We start from the raw sequence: 21,518 nt of genomic DNA, 5'->3' as shown, positions 1-21,518 counted from the left end.
AACAAATTGTCAAAGAAAGTAACGTGGATGGTTCCATACAACGCTCTTCACAAGTCAAATAAATGATCAGTCCACTACTTTTATTAAATTGGGGTGTTTTATTCAATGTTAAAGCATTTGGAGAAAATAATGACATAACAACGTTGAAAAAAGTAAACCTTCGAAAACGCAGGGAAAAAAACACAAAAATGTCAAAACACTTGGGAAAAAAAATCGACAAAATCATCAGAAAAAGTGACGGACTACTTGGGGAAATAAGTGTGCAAAATCGTCGGGAAAAACTTAAAAAAAAATCTTGTGAAAAGTGACAAAAAGAACAACAAACTGTCTAAAGAAAAGTTTTTATTAAAAGGTTGACCCAGAAAAACAACACAAGGCTTATATGAAGTCTCTCCTGATTGAAATAGATTTGTTTAGCTATGCTTGTGGTGGGTGGCTCAGGAGGTAGCGCGAGCTGTCCTGTAACCACAATGTTGACGATTCGCTCCTCCTGTACCACTTTAGAAGAGGTTTAACTATGGCGGTCTTTAGAGTCCTTGAGCAAGACACTGAACCCCACACTGAAAGTTTCTCCCGATGGCAGGCCAGCACCATGCATGGCAGCTCCGCCACCATCGGTGTGTGAATGGGTGAATGAGAGGCAAATTGTAATTGCTTTGTCCGGTAAGGATGTATAACTGCAGACTTCTAGAGAAGGCGGTCTGTTGATCGGTTGGTCCGCCACTTTGGTCCAGACTGAAATATCACAACAACTATTTGATGAACATTTGGTGCAGACATTCATGTTCCCAATAGGATGAATCCTGACGACAGGGATGATCCCTTCACCGTTCCTACATTACCACCAGCAAGTCAAAGTTTTCACATATCCAATGAAATGCCTCAGCATCTGCTTGATGAGTTGACACAAAATGTACAGACATTACCAGTTCCCAGATAATGAATCCCTAAATGTGTTGACATGAGGATTTTTAATAACTTTTGTGATCCTCTGACTTTTTATCTATATAGTCATTATCAGGTCGAATTTTTTATCTTTCCAGTACTTTGGTAATTGACCAAATACCTGCAAAACTAATGCCAGTCCTAATTAGCAAACATTAACATGATAACACAATAACCGAAGATGGTGAACATGGTAAACATCATGTCAGCATTGTCATAAGTGTGTAAGCATGCTGACATTAGCATTTAACAGAAAGTGCTGGTGTACAGCCTCACAGAGCTGCTAGAATGGCTTTAGACTCTTAATTTATTAGTCAACTAATTTTATTTGGGAGACACAGCACAATGTAGATCAGGTTATTTTATCAGAATTATATAAATATTAACAAGACTCATTGAAATGGACCACTAATTTCATTTTGGAGATACAGCACAATATGGATCTGGTTATTTGGACAGAATTGAATAAATATTAACAAGAATCGTCAAAATGGACCACTCATTTTATTTGGGAGAAACAGCACAATATGGATCCAGTTATTTTGTCAGAATTATATACAGAGTGGACACCCCATTTGCATTAAAGTTGTTACTTATATTTCTTGGCATGTGATCTTTTTTGTCAAAGAGGTTTATGTAACAGTTGATCTTGTGAAAACAGTAATAATACTGTACTTTAATTTTCAGAAATTCATCTATGTGCTGTGGAATTTGAACATGTTTCACTCAAATGTAAATGTGTTTTATCCTGTAAGTTTGTAATAGCTAATATGTATCATATGACCTTTGAACGTGATTCTTCAGTCTATTTTACATCTGTAGATATGATCATATGTATGACAGTTATCTGTAAGTTGTTTAAAATAGTCAGTTATCACACAACAGATCTGTGTCTGTTTAAGTAGCTTCAAATATGCAGCAAGGTGATCAATGTTACAACATGTTTACATTTTTTAAAGACTTTTTTTCTCTCAACCTTGAAGAGATGATCTCTGAGGTGTTGCTAAATCAACAGACTTTTCACATTTCTGTTTGTTTTCTCCTTAACAGCACTTTCTTGCTGAGAACAATTTGGAGTTTAGATTTAAGGTTGAAATACTTATTTACACTCTTGAAAGGGCTCAGTTTATCTCGTTTTTTTCTGCAGTATGACACCTGGAAGTTTACTCATCCTCCATTTGGAAAATGGAAACATGAGGAAAATATCAGGTCAAACAAGTTTATATATATATATATATATATATATATATATATATATATATATATATATATATATATATATATGTTATATCTGTTATAATTTTCACTCAACAGTTATTCTTATTTATTGGTTTTGAATAGGTTTCGGACAGACACATGAGCAATACAAGTCTGTGACTATACAGACAGTTGGTAGGATGAATTCATTGTTTTTGTTCTAATAGAATTCATTAGTGGATAAAAAGATAAAATATCATCTGCCTTATTGTTTAAGACATGAGCTTGTGGCTCTTCACATTTAATGGAGGAGAACATAGGATATGAACCAGAAATGTTTTCATAACGCCATACTCTCTTGCATCTAATGTTGTACAGAACCTTGATTTGTAATACTTGTGCATGTATGTATTTGATTTGTGTGTGCAAATGTGTCACGTCTTTAATTCTGCACTTGTTTCAAACACTTCATTGTAAAACATAACAGGGTCCCCTGCGCGTGTAATCTGCATTTTAATAGAAATAAAAATCACTTGTAAGGTTATGATGAATGACCGTGCTGCCATTCATGCTGAACTTCATACTGATGTCAATAAACCGAACAAACCCGTGTTGATAAATGTCTGGAAATGTAAACTGTGTATGTCATGCAGAGGAAGGATTCATTGGCATGTCATAAAAAGTCAAACAGATGTGTATTGAAATAATATGGAAACATGACATGATTTCAAACACATTTCCTTAAAATAATGCATAGTTCACATAATGGGTTATTGGATTATTTATACTAAAGACATTATCAATAAGAGAGGGAAACATGAGGATATCATGCAAACATGAGTTTTTCATGAAACATTTAGAGGGTGCAAAGATGAATAAAGCACTGTATTTTTCATGCTTGTGACCTCATCTTAATTAAAATGAAACAGGGTTGTGATGGCTGCAAGTCCCAGGAATAGGTCTGACTCCTCATTTACTGCTGGGCCTGAGGGATGTGTCCATTAATCAGAGCTGCTGGGCCCAGATAGAAGTGGCTGTGAGATATTTGTACTCAGGATTGAGGGAAGGAAGTCACAGCGTGGGCACTGACTGTATTGCTGCATTCACATGCTCCTCGGATGGTCCCCATTTCCCGACTTGAGTCGTAGTCCTTCTTCCGACTATGGTGTGTTCATGTAGCCTGACAAGCCAGACCCACATCAAGATGTTGGGTCTGGGAACTCGCCATTGGCAGGGCTCAATCCGAGGGGCGGGATAAACGGTTGTCTTTCAAATTCTCTCTGCATTCATAGCCAACCAGAGCAACGCTAGTTGATATATTAAACTTTTACCGTATCCGGTCTGCAAAACTCCGAACACATCTTCCTTTTTTAAGAATGACTTCAGTGCTTAATTCCAAGTCTTCCAGAGTCGCGGCTAAAACCGATTCGAAAGACCGCTTTTCGCCAGCAGCAGCAGGGTACGTCTACATTTCTAGACTAGTGTTCATGAGCTTTAAGATGTAATGTGGTAAAAAAACAAAGAAGATGTGTTTTATTTTATTGATCAGACTGTATAGCTGCAGGTTTCCAGTAGCTCGCCAATGGGTTGACAAACTGTGACACAAAATTACCACAATATTAAAAGTGAGGTAGCTAACTTTGTGGGCCATAGACATGTAAAGTAGTATTTTCTTGGACCCGGATGGGAATATTTTCAGCTATGGAGCTAACTATGTGGGCTAAAAGCAGTGTAAAATAGTCATGAACCTTGACATGAAGTTAAGATTTTCCATAAGCTTTGAGTATTGCAATTTCAGCAAACAGTAGCTTCATTCAGCTTCTGTGTGTCATGTAAATAAATGTAAGCGATGTGATGCAAGTAACCCTTGGCCACTTTCGTTATTTTAAAGTAGCCCTTAGATGAAGAAAGGTTTGAGATCCCTGGTTTAAACAATAGCCATTTCCAGTGATTTTGTCCCTGACTTATTGCTGCACCAGTAGTCTCGCTTTGCCAGTCCTTCCTCCACAGCGCTGCGGAGGAGGGTCTGGCTAGTCCACACAGCATTCCGGGATGGGAGAAAAACGTGCTCTGGTTTATTGGCATTTCTTTAAACTACTCACAATCGTCATGGACGGTGCTAGGCACCGGAAAGAAGTCACAGGGCTGCTGCAAAATAGCCTCGGGAAGGGATATGTTTTTGTGGAACATGTGTACGTTCAAAAGTTGTTTTAGTCATGCAAAAGAAAACTTAGACAGATGGTGTAGCTAGCTGTCTGGATTTACCCTGCAGAGATCTGAGAAAAGGTATAGTCATCATAAATCGACCGGAGTTTAAAATGCCAACACAAAGGGAGCCCAAGGTATCGGATATCCGGCCTAAATGACCAGCGGAATTTCCGTCGGCAACGGAGCAATCCTGGAAGTGGAACGTTGGGGATTTAGACTACTGCACCAGTAACGTTACATACCTTAAAACCACTAACATTTCGCTAACTAAAAATGTTTCTTACTAATAACCTAAAATTGGTAACAGTGAGCCCCACCAATCAGAGACGTCACTGTAACGCTTAGGATTGTGGATAGTGTAATACTTCTCCATGACATCGTGTATAAAATGTGTTTTTCTTAAAAAACAAGGTTGATATCATACGGACTTGTGGCTTCTACAGGAGCAGAAACCTTTGTTTCACAACCTTGAAGCACGTGGTAAGTCTACCTTGGATGGTTTAGACGTTATGGCTAATAATTAAAATCCTTATGGAGAAAATCAATGGGATTTTCACTTCCGGAACCACACTGTCGTGCTCTATGGGCATTCACATGCTACACGTACACATGCTGTTAATTTCCTGCATCTGACACATATTCAGAATGTTTGCGTTTAAAACTGGAGGATAGGATAAGAAAGTTTGTCTTGAAAAAATATGCACAAGCCTATACAGAATGTGCATTGAAAATGGCGAGAAATTGTTTACTGTAATTATTTCTGGCCACAAATGGATCCCTTTCTAAGTGATTTCAAGATGTGGCAACAAAATCTACAGTTCTTGTTTTGTGGAATGAAATTAAGTGGAAGGCGGTTCTATTTAAATAGCAATGCTATGTTTAGTGGAATGCTTGTTGAAGGGTAAAATGACTGCAGCAAAAAAAAGAACAAATCTGGAGGAAAACCACCTGCATTCTGCAGAAGAACTTGGGAACATATTTTCTTCCAACAAGACATCAACCTCAAACATAAAGCCAATAAACTTGAACTTGGAAACCAAAATTGCTTCAAAACAACAGTTAATGTCCTGGAGTGGCCAAGTTGGAGTCCAGACCTCAATTCATTTGAACATTCGTGGCAGGAATTCAAAATTGCGATACCCTTACGATCCCTGCTCAGTTTGACAGAGCTTTAGCAGCTTTGCAAAGAATAATGACAAAAAAGGTGATACAGACCTGTCCACTTCATTGTAATGGTACCCCTTCTGCATATCACCTATTGATTGAGGTGGATACATATGTAATCAATGATCTTTTCCCTAGATTTTTACATGATTTAGAAGTTATTTTTCAATCAGCAAAAATGAAGTTAAAGTTAAATACATTTTATGGGCATTTGCTTCAGTGTTGGTGGAAACAGAGCTGTGCTAACATCCTGATATCGCTTCAAGTCCCTGTAACTCTAACTAGCCAGGAACACAGGGGTCAAACATCAGCAGCTCCTACACCTTTTGGGTTTACTTGTTTGGAATGGAGATCTGTGCTCTGTGTAGTACAGTAGGAGATAAGAGCCAACATTTAGAGAAATGTAAGTGCCAGCAGCTGTATGCATAAACGCAGTAGGAGATAGCTCCAGAGATAGCTCCAGAGATAGATTGACAGGGAAATGATATGCTGCCTCGACTGCAGGCAAGCTGAGAGCCAGATGAGTCGGGGATGAAGAGAAAAACAACTTCAGGACTTACATTAAAGTCATGGTCAGTAGCACGTTTACAAGCTGCAGTTTTCCTTCAGACATTTTGCCATTAAATAAAATAAATATAAATAATTAGATGACATTAAAAAAAATCTAGAAGGAATAAAGAGTTTCAAATTAAATAGGTATTAAACATTTTTTTTTATGTATATCAGAGATCAAGATTCCATTACATATATGTTGCAGTGATCTGGATCAAACACAAGCTTCGTCTATTATACTGTTTGATGACTTCTCTTCAACTAACTGGATTAGGAACCATCTAACGTAGCCTAAGTGTGGGAGAGGGAGACAATATTGATGTTGATCTTGGCAGAGCACAAAAGAAAATAGATGATCAATACAAGAACAGCATTTGGATGTTGAACCACACTTGAGTGTACTTGTGCCTTGCGGAGCACAGGTTCATTAGCGCACGTGTGATTAAGTGCTTGTGTTAAACCAAGCCAAACATCAACCTTATACAACTCTCAACATTATACAAAATGTGTGCATTCATTGGTGTATTACTACATACAAACAACTTCATTATGTGCCTCTTGGGATTGTGCTGCTTACTATTCCATGTCATTTACTCTGAAAGGCACGAACCTAGATGCATGTGGTTGGCATGGCTACTGAATAAAATGCAGATACCAGAGCTCTGTGGCCAGAGGAGTAACAGATCGGCAGGTGGGTGTTTATCACTAGTTAAACATTGTTGGATGTTATCGCCCAAGCCTGAGTTTAAGCTGCACTCTTGCATACTAACTTGAAATAAGTTTACTCTGTAACACATTTCTATACAAAATCAAGGAACATTTCTGGTTTTCTGATAAGCAACAATATCAAGCATGCTGTGGTACTTATTTATAAAAGAAAGAAGTGGCAGGAGCGCTTCTGGTATACTTTTAATCACTGGTGCTCATGGACAAGGGAATACAATTCACAAAAAGGAAGAAGAATGAAGTGACACACCCTGAGGAAGGCTCAAGCCGGCACAAGTTGGTGTATATTTAATGTCTTGCCCTATTAATTAAAGGCCTTTTTTATCACTTTTTGCAACCAACCTTGAGTGACTGGACATGATTTTGTATGCCTTTCTTGGTCATAATTCTTCTTCCTTTTTGTGTGGTACTTATCAGCTAAATTGCTTAACGTTTTAATTAATATAGTTGGACGTAGAAAATATTTGACCAGCTCAAATTACTTCATGGTATCAGCAGATCGATGTGGTCAAAGAGAAGGAAAAACCCTATCCAACCAGGGGTGATTTATCTCTGGACTAATCCCTGCTGGAAAGTGATCTAACAGTCCAGGAGATGAAACAGCCTGTCAGAAACTAGAGATGTGTAAATGAAAAAAAGAATCCACAGTGGTATGTTCAAAAACAAAAAAATGCAACTTGTGTCAAAGGTACCATGTCAGAGCAGGATGCCAATATCTAAATAATGCAGTAAAGGCTGATACAGTGTTGAAGGACACGGCACTGTAATGTTCTTATGAAGTCCTTCAGCTAAAATGACTTACAAGATAGTCGATTCCATCAAGCCTGGGATTTAATATGATCGCAGTGACAGGTTACCGATTTCTACAGATCATACAGTACAGGCCAAAAGTTTGGACACACCTTCTCATTCAAATGCGTTTCCTTTTTATTTTCATGACTATTTCCATTGTAGATTCTCACTGAAGGCATCAAAACTATGAATGAACACATATGGAATTATGTACTTAACAAAAAAGTGTGAAATAACTGAAAACATTCTAGCCACCCTTTGCTTTTTTATTAATAAGGGAAAAAATTCCACTAATTAACCCTGACAAAGCACACCTGTGAAGTGAAAACCATTTCAGGTGACTACCTCATGAAGCTCATTGAGAGAACACCAAGGGTTTGCAGAGTTATCAAAAAGCAAAGGGTGGCTACTTTGAAGAATCAAAAATATAAGACATGTTTTCAGTTATTTCACACTTTTTTGTTAAGTACATCATTCCATATGTGTTCATTCATAGTTTTGATGCCTTCAGTGAGAATCTACAATGTAAATAGTCTTGAAAATAAAGAAACACATTGAATGAGAAGGTGTGTCCAAACGTTTGGCCTGTACTGTATATGGATTGAGATTATGCCTTTGTTTCATTTTGTAAACCAGGATATTGTGTCTTTATTGTGTTTTGTCATCACCAGTAACATTACCAAATAATTCCTCCAAGATGCCTGACAGGGACTCTATATATTGCCAATTAAATGGTTAGCAGAGACGTGCACATGCTCAGACAACTGACGCAATTGGCAGATGTAATTGTCAGCTTCGGGACACCCTCACGTATCATCCGCAGGCAGATGAGTCAAACTCCTGCAAACCGCTGAGATAGACACAGCAGCTAGACCAGGCAGACTGGGGGCATTATGGATCTCTCCTGCTCCCTGTCAAAAGGAGGCAATATTTATGTGAGAGTTACACAACAGTAAATTTGTGGAACAGCAGACTGAAATGTTCTGGGTAAAAGGGAGCCATTATGATTCAATTTGAACGAGTTAATGAGGTCTAAGAATAAAAAAAGAATTTGAAGGATTTGCCAGATTTGTTTAAGTATTTGGACAGTGGATACTGAAAGTAGAGGATCATGAAATAAGAAATGAGGTCAACTCCTGTGTGATTTTCATGTTGGTCTTTTTGAGAGAAGGGTGTACAGGATATAATCTCCACCACTATTCCACAGACTCTAAACTAAAACTACAATTGAAGTACTATATAGACAGGATATATAGTAGTGGGCCGTAATAATTTTTTGAATTTAAAATATATTACCTGCTCCTAGCTGCCTGGTAAGAAGCTAACAAGATCCATTTGCAAAAGTAAACTGCAAAAGCTAATCTCCAAATGGAAATGAACCAGAAATGCAATTACTGGAAGAACAATTAAAGGTGGCCGTCCCAAAGGTGGATGATGTAACTTAATTGTTGGCAAATTATAGAAAAGACTCTAAAAGAAATATGTAATTTTTATTTGAAGGAAATAAAGAAGACTTAATGAAATAAAAATAAACCAATTTGTCTTTTTGATGGAAAAAAAACTGGCAGAGCCTGTATGTATTGACAGGCAGAGGGGCAATTATTTGGAGTATAATGTGAATTAAAGCTTTTTATACCATGGTCTGGGTGAATACTCGATTCTGATTGGCTGCAGGGTGTCCATAAAAAAGTGATGTAGGACACCTACTAAAGGAGTTCCGGTAAAACTGACGGTTTACTGTTCTAAATGAATGCGCTACATTAAAACAAAAAGGAAATGTTGGATCTGTTATTTCCAACTCGTCCTCCAACCACCACAGGATGGCGCTAACACACACGCTGCAAGAAGTAAGTTACACTGCTCCTCTGAACCTACTTTTGGCGCTTTTCCATTACATGGTACCTGCTCTACTCGCCTCGACTCTACTCGCCTTTTTTGGTTTTCCATTACAAAAAAAACAGGTACCTTTTTTAGTACCACCACAGTTGAGGTTCCAAGCGAGCTGAGCTGATACCAAAAGGTGACGTAAAAGCGACAGACGGGGGTGTCCTGAACAAACCCGCCATTTTTAAATACTTTAGCCAGCTGTGTTTTTTTTTTTTTTCGAGGCGAGGCGAGTAGAGTTGAGGTGAGTAGAGCAGGTATCATGTAATGGAAAGATTCCATTTGTTTCACAGCGAATAACGTTATCTCACATCCCGTTCACTGTTCAGGTTGCTACTTCAGGCTGCGGCCGACAGTAACGTTAGCTACACATCGCGGATAAAATTGTTTGTAAGTCGTTATATTGCTTTGGGGACAATGACATGGCTGATAGCTAGCTTGTCTTGTTGTTCAACATACTGTCAAATATTTTTTACTGATTGCCAAGTGTACACAATGTTATTGATTTAGGATCTTGCTAGCATAGCATTAGCTTTCTGGCTCGTAGCTAATCTGAAGGGTTCTACCAGTTGAGCGGACAATAAATATCTCCCGTTGCTAAGGGTGGCAAGTCGTATCTAAGGTCTTACCTATTTCCTGGAGGAGTGAACGTTTGCATTGCATAAGAACCTTATAGGATGGGAATGAATGTTCCAGGTATTAGTCCAACCCTCAGGCGTAACCAGGGAAACGGAGTTATTGTTTGGATAAACTTTAGATTTCGATTGTAAAACAAAATAAAATATAAACTAATGTATTAAAATTATGTTATTTGGCAAGTGACCATGGTAGAAGCGGGTTAATGCCCTTCGAGGTGTCCATTGTCAGGTATTAATTGACTTCGGCGGAGGCAACCGTTCACGCCTCGCCGTCGTCCATTAAGACCTGACAATGGCCACCTTGTCGGGCATTAACCCTTTCTTATTGGAAGGCAGTCTGCTCGGCATTTACCTTCACATAAATGCTGTGGACTCTCGATTAACCTCATCTCCTTTTTTTGCTTATGGAGCTGCAATAGTTCTGTCAGGGCAGCCAGTTCTGTAATGTAGGATGATCATCATTATTCACTCATCATTCATCATTCCCTAAAAAGTCTTGTCAATGTGTTCAGGGTCTCTGATCAATATCAATAAAGCCTTGGAATATTGAATACCTAAAAATCAAGACATCCTTCTCGTCTGGTACTAGGCTAATCAAACATATTTGACACACTGCAAGTTGACATTCTCTCAAGTTTGACTTAAACCCTAAACACAAAAAAATGTTTACTTAAAGGAACTAACATTTTTGAAGAAAATGGCCACGGAACAGTCCAGCAATAGAAAACTTTTGCATCGATTCCATTTTGTAATGGACTGACCAATTTCTTCCTATGTGCACTTTGTCTCATTAAAGTGAGAATCATTTTTATAATATCTCAAGCCTTAGTCAGTTATAACTGCCAGCCAATTGCCAGAGAAATCCATTGTACATACAGCCTCTCACAAAATAATTATATGTGGAGCATTTATATCTTTTATGTACAGTATGTGTTGTTTTTTCCAATTTGTCTAAGTGTATTTCTCTGTTGAATGCTTGGTTGCCTTGGAATTGGCTGTGTTTTGAATTTAATTACTTCAGCTATAGTATGTAATATATATAATATAATCAATATTGGAGGAGCAGACAAATCTACCAAATGTAACTACATTTCTACACATCATAGGAAATCCTAACCATACCATGGATTCATATGTTTATTTAGACATGAGAAGAATGGTCACTAATGGTCGCATGTGTTGTTATTGAATGGGATTCTTTGCAAAGTTTTTGGTCTTGATGCAGCAATTTCCCTAGATGATAAATTAAAGTTAAAGATAAATCTTTTCACCTCAAATGTTTATGCATGTCACAGTTACAGAGAATGTTGGACCCAAGTGCAGAGACAGCCAGAAATGTGGTAAGCTTGAATATTTAATTAAACGAAATTCCATACAACAAATGGTGTCCAGAAAACAGCAGGGAATGTAATCCAAAAAAAAACAGGACTACAGGAAACAGGAAACAGCAATACTGAGACAAACAGGTAGACTACTCACAGAACTCCAAACAGAAAATACAACAACCTGACAACAGACAAGGGAAACACAGAGACTAAATACACAGGGTAATGAGGTATCAGGGAACAGGTGACACTAGGGCTGGGGAACAGGTGAAAGATATCAGACAAACAGGCGGGAAAAAAAAAACAGACAGGAAGTAATACTAGACAAGACAAGACAGAAAAGTATTATGGTGATTATAAAGTAAAATCCTCTCTGCTACATACTCATTTGCGACCCCTTTTCTTTAGTCATCTGATCTTTTAGTGGTTCATTGCACATTGGCTTGTTCCCTCTTGTACCTGCACTGGCTCCCTGTCCAATACCGTATTGACTTTGATTTTTCTGCTCACCTTCAAAGCCCTCCATAATCTCGCTCCTCCATACCTCTCTGAACTCCTTCAGCCGTACACTCCATTCCAAACTCTCAGATCCTCCTCTTCCTCGATGCTTTCCACTCCTTCTGCCCGCCTGTCCACAATGGGCTTCAGAGCCTTCAGCCATTCTGCTCCTCGCCTTTGGAACTCCCTCTCTCTACCCATCCGTACCATAGAGTCTCTCCCCACCTTTAAAACCTCCCTCAAAACTCCCCTATTCCAAAAGGCCTACCCCACATTACTCCACTCTCAAATAGAATTCAGGTATATATTGCTTTCTTTTAATTTTCTATCACAATTTTTAAATGTGTTTGTTTTAATTATTTAATATTATTTGCCTTTTTAACTGTATTTTTGCTTTAAATAAATAAAATATATTATTATTTTTTTTTTTTATATGGGGCAATATTCATAACTTATTTTCACTTCTGTAATGATGTGTGGAAGGAAACTATATTTAGAAAATAAGAGTCAAACCCCGACTGAGCCTGAAGAGCTGTGTGTCATCAGTGCTGGAAAGTGATTGAGGTCTAAATCCATCATTACTGTTCCTCAACAACACACACAGCCAGTAGGGGTCAGAAGACATGTGGAGGTCTCTCATGTTGCAAACATGTGCCATTGATTGAGAACTCCTTGAATTCCTTTCTTTCATCTCTCTCCTGCATCTCTGTTAGAAGGTGAAAGTGGAGTAGAAAGTGAGGGCATGTTATGGAAAAGCACCCTAGATGACAGTCAAGAGTGTCAGTCATGTCAACTTATGACTTTCCCATCAGCCTCAGCTGACACATGGTATACCGTAAACATCATGTTAGCATTGTTGGCACGTTGGTACGTTGACAACACATTTGGACTAAACTCAAAGTGCCGCTGTACATAGCTTCAGAACCACTATAGTGCGATACTGTCATGTTTTTTGTTATCTTCACACACATTTCACATCACACATATGCATTTCTCGTATCATCCTCGACATTTGCAAAACAGTAAGTGCATTTCTCAAAACAATTCGTACAAGTAGTAGTAGTACGACACACCATGGATTACCTGCAAAAGCCAGTCTCTTGCTCAAAATCCTTAGATCATCTATCAAAAGTAAATATCTGTGTCAATGAACATGTCAGTGCCATCAGAATGACAAGTCCCTGTGTCATTGTGTACGGATAAGACAGTCAAATTGCTTAGTCATGTTGACAATATAACAGTTTACTCTGGAGGGATGTTCTGATGTAAACTTTGGCTAACGTTTTGATGACAATTGTTGTAAATTGTAGGTTACACCTTAGTGTATGTGGGAGTTTGATTGCAAGAGACATTTGCGCTTTTACTGTTTGTACTGTAATTTGTTGACAGACCATGTCATTGCGATACAGAAAGGAAAAGACAGCACTGCATAGCATAAAGAAACAAAACAAAGAAAAACAAACGTAGAAATGTGAACATAGGACCATCTCCTTAAGGAAAACTGTACATGCAGTGCTGTAGGAATTGCAGTGCAGTCTTCCTACACCTCCTGACGTTCCTGTCTGTTGGGCCACAAATTCTCGTCCACATCACAACGAATATCTTCGCTTGCGATGCAGTGTGGAAAGAATATTTTAGAGTGTCTTATCCAGTCTCTGCAGGCATCTGCTGTGATATCATCACACGCTGCATCCATGGCAGCCAGAAGGGTCATCTGTGTATATGGCTGGCATATATACATATACTTTCCATCTCCATGCTGAGAAAAATTCCTCAATGGGGTTAAGGAATGGGGAGTAGGGTGAGAGGAACTCCATCAGCATCCTGTTGTGGGCCGCAAACCATTGCCTGACGATGTTGGAGCGATGGAAACTGACATTGTTCCAAACTATCACATACTTTGGCAGGTCATTTCCAATCTGACCCCTCTCTTGTTCAGGGACAAGATCCCTGTAGAGAGCGTCTAAAAAGGTGACAAGACGCTCTGTATTGTATGGCCCAATAATGGGAATATACATTAGCACACCATTCTCAGAGATAGAAGCACCCATGGTTCCCGCCCCATTGGCCTGGCACATCAACTGTAGCTCTGTGGCCGATGATATTTCGACCACGCCTTCTGCGTTTCGTTAGGTTGAAGCCAGCCTCATCCATGTAGATGAAGTTGTATGGTGGTTCACTAGCTTCCAGTTCCATTTTACGCTATATCCAGAAGACACAACGTGAGTTTAATGAATTACATGCATTTTCATTTTGGGCAAGATACAGTTACATCAAATGTATACAGCACACATTACATATTATTTTCTACAGCCATAGCAAATGTGTAAAGGTCACACTTACCATACTGTATATCACTATACGATGTTGTACTGTTTACTGTGAGATACAGTTGCTGCATGCTCATACATGTTTTACCTGTACGTACTGGTAGCGCAGCTCCTTCACTCTTTCATCATTTCTTTCAAATGGAACAGTGTACAGCTGCTTCATATTCATTTTGTGTCTTTTCAGCACCCTGTCAGTGGTTAAGATGCTGACTGTTTGGAGGTTTTCAAAGATGTTGTTGTCCTCTATAATGGCACTCCTTATCTCCCTTAGTCTTATGGCATTGTTTTCTACAACCATGGTGCAAATAGCCTCCTCCTGTTCAGGTGTGAAAAGGGGCCCTCTGCCACCCCTGTGAAGTTGTCTTGCAGTCCAATGTGGAAAAAATACAGTAATGCAAAACACAAAATTGAGTAAGATAAAATGTCACTGTTTAAAGTATACTTACTGTATATTGTAAAATGCAATGTAATACTGTAATATTGTATGAAGCATTACAGAAAGTATACAGTATGACAGTACAGTGCCTATTGTTAGATTACATACGTGTTCTGTCGACGAAAAGTCTGAATGATTGAGGACACAGATGCTCTCCCAACATTTGGCTGCACCCTTCGACCAGCCTCGGCCATTGTAAGCCCATGATTGAGAACGTGGTCTACAAGTGTGGCTCTTATCTCATCAGGAATGCGCATATGTCCTCGGCCTTTTCTGCCTCTTCCTCCCAACTCCTCTGCCACGCAACGTCACTCCTCTTCCTCTTCTTCTTCTCTCTGGGTGTTGACCCCGTCCAATTCCTTGTCCTTCCATTGTCAGACATTGTAACACTGTTTTGTGCTCCGGCTCTATATATACTTGCCAGTTGATGGTTCATGAGATGCACCAAGATTCACCTGGGAGCAATTTACCAATTCAGGATAGATTTAGAAAAAAAGTCTAATGGAAATGTATAGAAATATGCTTGACATATTATGACAATTTGTTCAACCATTTCGCATGAAAAGACTTATGCTATGAACTAATGCTTAAATGTTGTGGGGGTGAGACTATTCAACAGAGACCCATTATAATACATTTTGATCAACATGACATAAGCAATTGATAATGTAGGAAACAGCATAATCATTTGCATGGATGTACCAAAGCATTTGCAACTTGTTCAAAGAAATGAGAAACTGATGGGATGTGACACAATGATGTGAAGATTGAACAGGTAGTTTAGAGAATTTCAATTCTGATCTGAGAAATGTACCAAAGCGACTGAGAAAAACTGTAAATTATTGGCTCAAATTAATATTTTATTTCATTTTGAGCTTTTACTCACATGCAAATTATGTGACTTTTGTCTCTTGCTTAAGGCCATGTTTGTGACATTATTGAACATAAGCTGACATAATACTTCAGGGATAGTGTTGCTGTAGCAATGACAGGAAGCATTTTGGGACACTGACCTTACAGTAAGATTACCACACAAACCCTTACCCCAAAAAAACCGAATCTAATGACTAGATACTGTGTAACCGATTCCATACATATCATAAATAACATATTGACAACAACCTGTACTTTAAGCATAATTGCTTTACATTTTAAAGCAAGGCGTTTACCATACAGAATACATACTTTGGAGCATCAGTGTGAATTAGATAGATAGATAGATAGATAGATAGATAGATAGATACCTTATTTTGCTGCAGTACACTAATGAACAACAAAATAGTTCAAATAGTTCCACTGTAAGATATGCGTAGCCACAGACTAATTACCTTACCTCTAGTAAAAAGGAGACCCTTCTTCATGCGTCTGTGGTCCTCAGCTATGCTTGATCAGGCTTTACCAAGCACTACTGAACGTGTCAAGAATTCTTGCCCTTTCCTCATACTGCATAGAGAATACAAATGTTATAAAGCATGTTGAATTCCTGTGTAAAAGACCAGAATGAAATGTTTCTGAATGCAATGGGCACTTTTGATCGGTTATTTTTAATTTCAACTTCATGTGTCGAGACTGGTAATATAATAGCAATGCATCCCCTTTGCATGTAAATCAAAATGGATGACATTCGCATCAGCCTCAGCTGTACCTTGTGTTTAGTGCCATTTAAGTCGATATGTTATTTGTCCCAAGTAGGTAGTGAGTGCTGCTGCAAGCATAGAAACACATAGCAAAACATAGTCCTTCTGGAGAAGGCTTGAGTGTCCACCATAACCCCACAGGGGCTGTAAATAATTTAAAGAACATTGAATATTGTCAACATCAACATCACCATTACCAATGCAATATACGTCACCATCAACGGAACTTGACTCATTTGTAATTCTGAACATCTGCATCACCACGCAAGATCATCTCTCCGAATATAATATACAATATCTCCATATTTAAAAAATCATAATTGTCACTGAATCATCATCATCATCATCATCATCATCATCATCATCATCACTAAGGTAATTGACTTGTCAACGACAGTAGCAGTTACCTCCTGCCATCAGCATTCAAGGCTTGAATGGAGACAGGGATGAAGGATTTCCTGTTTTTCGTGGCAATAGCGAAGCGTATGCCAAAATGGTAACAACTTGTACTCTGAATGAAGGGAATGGGCACTTTCTGACGGGTGGCCTTTGCTTTTTTAAGCACCTGCCTGTTGAATATGTGATTTAAACTACTATACTGCGCTGTACTCCTGTACTCTTCTCAATCTTAGCAAGGGCAGTCTTCTCTTTTGTAGCCTACCAAGCAGATATCGTAATAGAAAGTGAAATGAGACCGGAGACTCACTAAAAGCTGCATCGGAGTCTTATCAACCTGGAATTCAGCATGTTTTCTTAAGCAAAAAATGGTGTTGCTGAACTTTCCTATACAAAATTCCAGTATTTAAATCAAATTCCAGGCGTTTATCATTAATTGTGCCAAATTGGTTACCATGTCCACTGCCTGACATCTACCTTGACGGGGAAGTCGTCTGTATGTATGTTTGTCCTTTTGTCCTTGTGTGATCTCGCATTGCCAGAAATGTCTCCACAGCACTGTTGAGTAAGATCTAGCTACACCATTGATATATTCCGGGATAGGAGAAAGAAACAATTTGGGTTGTTTACATTTCTTTAAACCAATCACAATTATCTTGGGCAGCGCTAAGTTCCACTTATTCATTTTTTGTTGTCTCTGGGAAAGGAACTTGTTTTGGTGGAACATTTGCACCCCATAAAAGAGAACGCCACATAAAATGTTCAATGAAAGTAACTGTTCACATAATACCGTAATGTTAGCCATTTAAATTTGCAGTGTACATGGTTAAACATACAGTAATTGGCACTTGTGTATCACCGTGTGTACTTTGTCCACAGCAATCCCCGCAAATCGTTCCTAAAACATCCCAGTTACACAGTAAATGCCGTAAACATGTAATTTGTAATTCTTAACAATAATTCATCAAAAGAACCAAGCAGGCCTGCCTGTCTTATTGCGCGATTAAAATGTTTCCTAAAATTAGTCATTTTCAGTGTGTATTGTTAGCTTGCTAGCTCCAATGTTGTTCTTGTTGTGAAGGGACAAAGGTTCAAAAAGTAGGTGCTTTATTAAAATGATGTTGTGTAACTGATGAGTCTCATACATGATGGGAATCAGGCAGGGATTAAATGGGTCATAGCTGCTAGGCCATCTGTGTCCGGGCATGTACAGATGAAATGCAGGTTATGATGTGTAGCAACAAATTATTGACATATAAGGAAAGGTCAGTTTTTGTATTTTCTAACGTGGACATATTTGCATGTCAGCTTGTCAGCAGGATTGACATGCTGGTAAACCCCATCTCATCCAACAAGTAACCGTTGACTACTGTCTATTTTGCATTTTGTATGTTAATACAAGGGACATATTCTACAACTAAATCACATCTACATGTGTACATAGAAAGCTTCCAAGGCAACGCAGCTCAGCCACTTAGATCAATTTGTGGTATAAACATTAGAAAAGTCACGTAAACTTAATGTTTGAGTAGGGGTGAGGGAAAAAATCTATACAGCATAGTATCGCAATATTTTCTGTGGCAATACTGTATCGATACACAGACGCCAAGTATCGATCTTTTATTATATATGTGTTGGTCAGTTGTCTGCTTGAAAATCCCATTTTGCAGCAATAAAATTGAAGTGAGATGAACAAACAGAGAAATGTATCTTTTTAGATAAAACAGATAATTATAATTTGAAATTGGGAAAAAAGGTAATAAATTGCAATATATCGCAGAATATTGCAATATCTTTAAAATCGCAATAATATTGTAAGTAAGTATTGTGACGTAAGTATCGTGATGATATCGTATTGTGAGGCCTCTGGTGATTCCCACCCCTAGTTTTGAGTAAAAATACATTATTATTATTATTTATTTATTTATCCAGGTAAACTGTTTGAGAACAACTTCTCATTTACAAACATGACCTGGCTTATTATAACCTCTTTGTTATTATTCCTTAGTTGATTATAACATATAAAGAACAAATGAGGACATGACTTAAGCAGTGTGTGTGCTTCCCATGAATCCAATATTATCAGGAAGTAATATGTGAACAAAATAACACAGTACACATTACCACACTGGTAAGCCAATTGGAAGCCTCCCCCTCCCAAAAAATACCAGTGCATATAGCCTTAAGCATCTGGGGGCCCTGTTTCAAGAGCCAATGTGGGGCCCTATACCCCCCGGAGGGTACTTTGCCCTGCAAGTCACTTTGATCTATACAAACTTGGTATTTAAGAATAACTTTATTTTCAAAGATATTATAATGCTTTTATTTAGACAGAGATGAAGGAGGGACAGACATGCAGCATAGTGCCCAGGGCTGGACTCAAACCCTGGCCGCTGCGGTTAGGACTGAGCCTTAATGGTACGCACCCTACCCGGTTAGCTATACCGGTGAACCGCTTATTTAAAAAAATTTAATGTTGCTCTTACTTCAAATGCAACATAAATGTTCCATAACACATACATAAATGATTTGGTAATTGTTTTTAGACAGTTTGATTTTTTTGCCAATTGATTTTGAATGAAAGCAAGTATAGTATTTAGATCCTTTACTTAAGTAAATGTACTACCACACTGCAAACATACTCTGTTACAAGTAAAAGTCCTGCATTGAAAATGTTACTTAAGCAGAGCTCGACATTAAGGCTTGTCCGCTTGTCCGGGACAAGTGGATTTTTTGTAGGACAAGTGGAAGAGAAATTTACTTGCCCCACTGGACAAGTTAAAACTCAAACAAAACAAAATGCCACTCATTTCGTCAATGTTACAGAATTGAAACAAATACATATTTTACCCCACAATCCCGGGCAGCGGGTCGGCGGGCCGCTAACGTTAGACCCAGCCCGCTGTTCAGCGCATTCTCCGAAAGCGAAGCAGCATGAAAGCACGGCGAGCTAGCCGGTGTTAGCTTGCTAACTCCACCTTAACGCTACCTCCTCGCCACATCGTTCACAGAAAACAAGCTGAAAACAGAAGTCACTCGTGGCGATAGCAATGTGCTTTGTGTGGATGAAGCATTATATACGTTATTATGTGCCACTCATTCCGTTTCTGTTACAGATTTTACTTTACCGATTTGAAACAAATACATTAACTAACGTTAGACCCAGCAGCAGCGGGAGAGCGGACCGCTGATGTTAGACCCAGCCCACTGTTCAGCTCCTTCTCTGTAAGCGATACAGCATGAAAGCACGGCGGAACCAGCAAGCCAGGCAGCCGGTGTTAGTTAGCTAACGTTAGCATGTTAACTACGCTTTAACGTTACCCCGTCCCCACATCGTTCACAGAAAACGAGCCGAATAAAGCTGTCACTCGTGGCGATAGAAGTGTGCTTTGTGCGGATGAAGCATGAAGTTAATTTGACTCTTGACTGCTGGCTCTCTGTCTCGTAACGTTACTAGCTGCTCCGCTACTCGTTTGTAGCGGATTAAATATCAGGTAATAATCAACTGTAAAGTAGCTACACCTTTTTAAAGGATCCCTTGGTAAGTGAAATTGTAGAAAGAAAAAAAAACGCTGACACCAACATTTAGTGGCGAAATCCATTGTTATGTCTACAAAATTATTTTAGATATAGTATAAGTTCAAGTCACCACTACCTCTGGTCAAAATATTGAATTAGTATCTCAATATATTGACTCAGTATCTCAGAATATAAAAAAAGAATATCAAAGTAATGAGAAACTATAAAATATTGACTTAATCTCAATATATTGGCTTAGTATCGTAATATATTGACTTAGTAACTCAACATATTGGTTCAGTATCTCAATATATTGACTTAGTAACTCAGAATATCTCAATATATTGACATAGTAACTTAGAATATTGACTAGGAATCTGAAAGTAATGAGAAACTTTAAAATATTCACTTAGAATCTCAATATATTAACTTCTGCACACCGGCGTGCAAAGTATAATTTTGTATTATGAGTCTGGAGATCCTTTTTTCTTGTTGAAGGGGAAATCTATTCTTGGGACACATTTGTTTCTACTGTTTAAACTGAATTGTATTAATGTTGATAGTGTTTGGATGCTTTCAATGGTTTTGCAATTATATATATTTTATTATATTTTATATAATTCTGCTTTAGCAAAACACAAAAGAAATTATAAAATGATGAATCTTTACCCGGACAAGTGACTTTTGTTCATGGACAAGTGAAATGTAAATGTACTTGTCCGAAGGACAAGTGCCTCAAAAAGTTAATGTCAAGCCCTGACTTAAGTATAAGTATGTAAGTATCATCAGGAATGTACTTAAAGTATTTAAAGCAAAAGTACTCAATGCAGAAAAATCCTCACATTTTAGAAACTGGAACCGATCAAAACAGTTCTATCAATCAACATAGTGTTTAATCGGCTAATGTAGGATTTTATTCTTAAATGTGACCGATGACCGGTCTGGCCCTAAAAGGCCAGACTTAATTTGACTCCAATTTTATGGTCACTGAATAGTGTTTGTTTACTTGTAGATCAGAGAAAATACTCAGGATTCAAAATAAGACTCAATATTCGTCCAGTTAAAGTTAATAACAAGCTTTAATGAATGATATTGCAAAATACAATAAACTTGTGAACAAGGATCAGATTACTTCAAGACAAAATAGCTTATCTCTACAACCTTAAGCAAACAGACAGAGATTCATCCCCAGCATCTGATGCCGGCTAACCCAGAACTTTCACTTTTTATTCACTTTCTCTGCTTCATCCGTGGTGCTGTTGTCAGTTGGA

The sequence above is a fragment of the Perca flavescens genome, chromosome 4, assembly GCF_004354835.1.
Source record: "Perca flavescens isolate YP-PL-M2 chromosome 4, PFLA_1.0, whole genome shotgun sequence".
NCBI lineage: Eukaryota > Metazoa > Chordata > Actinopteri > Perciformes > Percidae > Perca > Perca flavescens.
The sequence above is the reverse complement of the archived record's forward strand: the minus strand, read 5'-3'. Positions refer to the sequence as shown.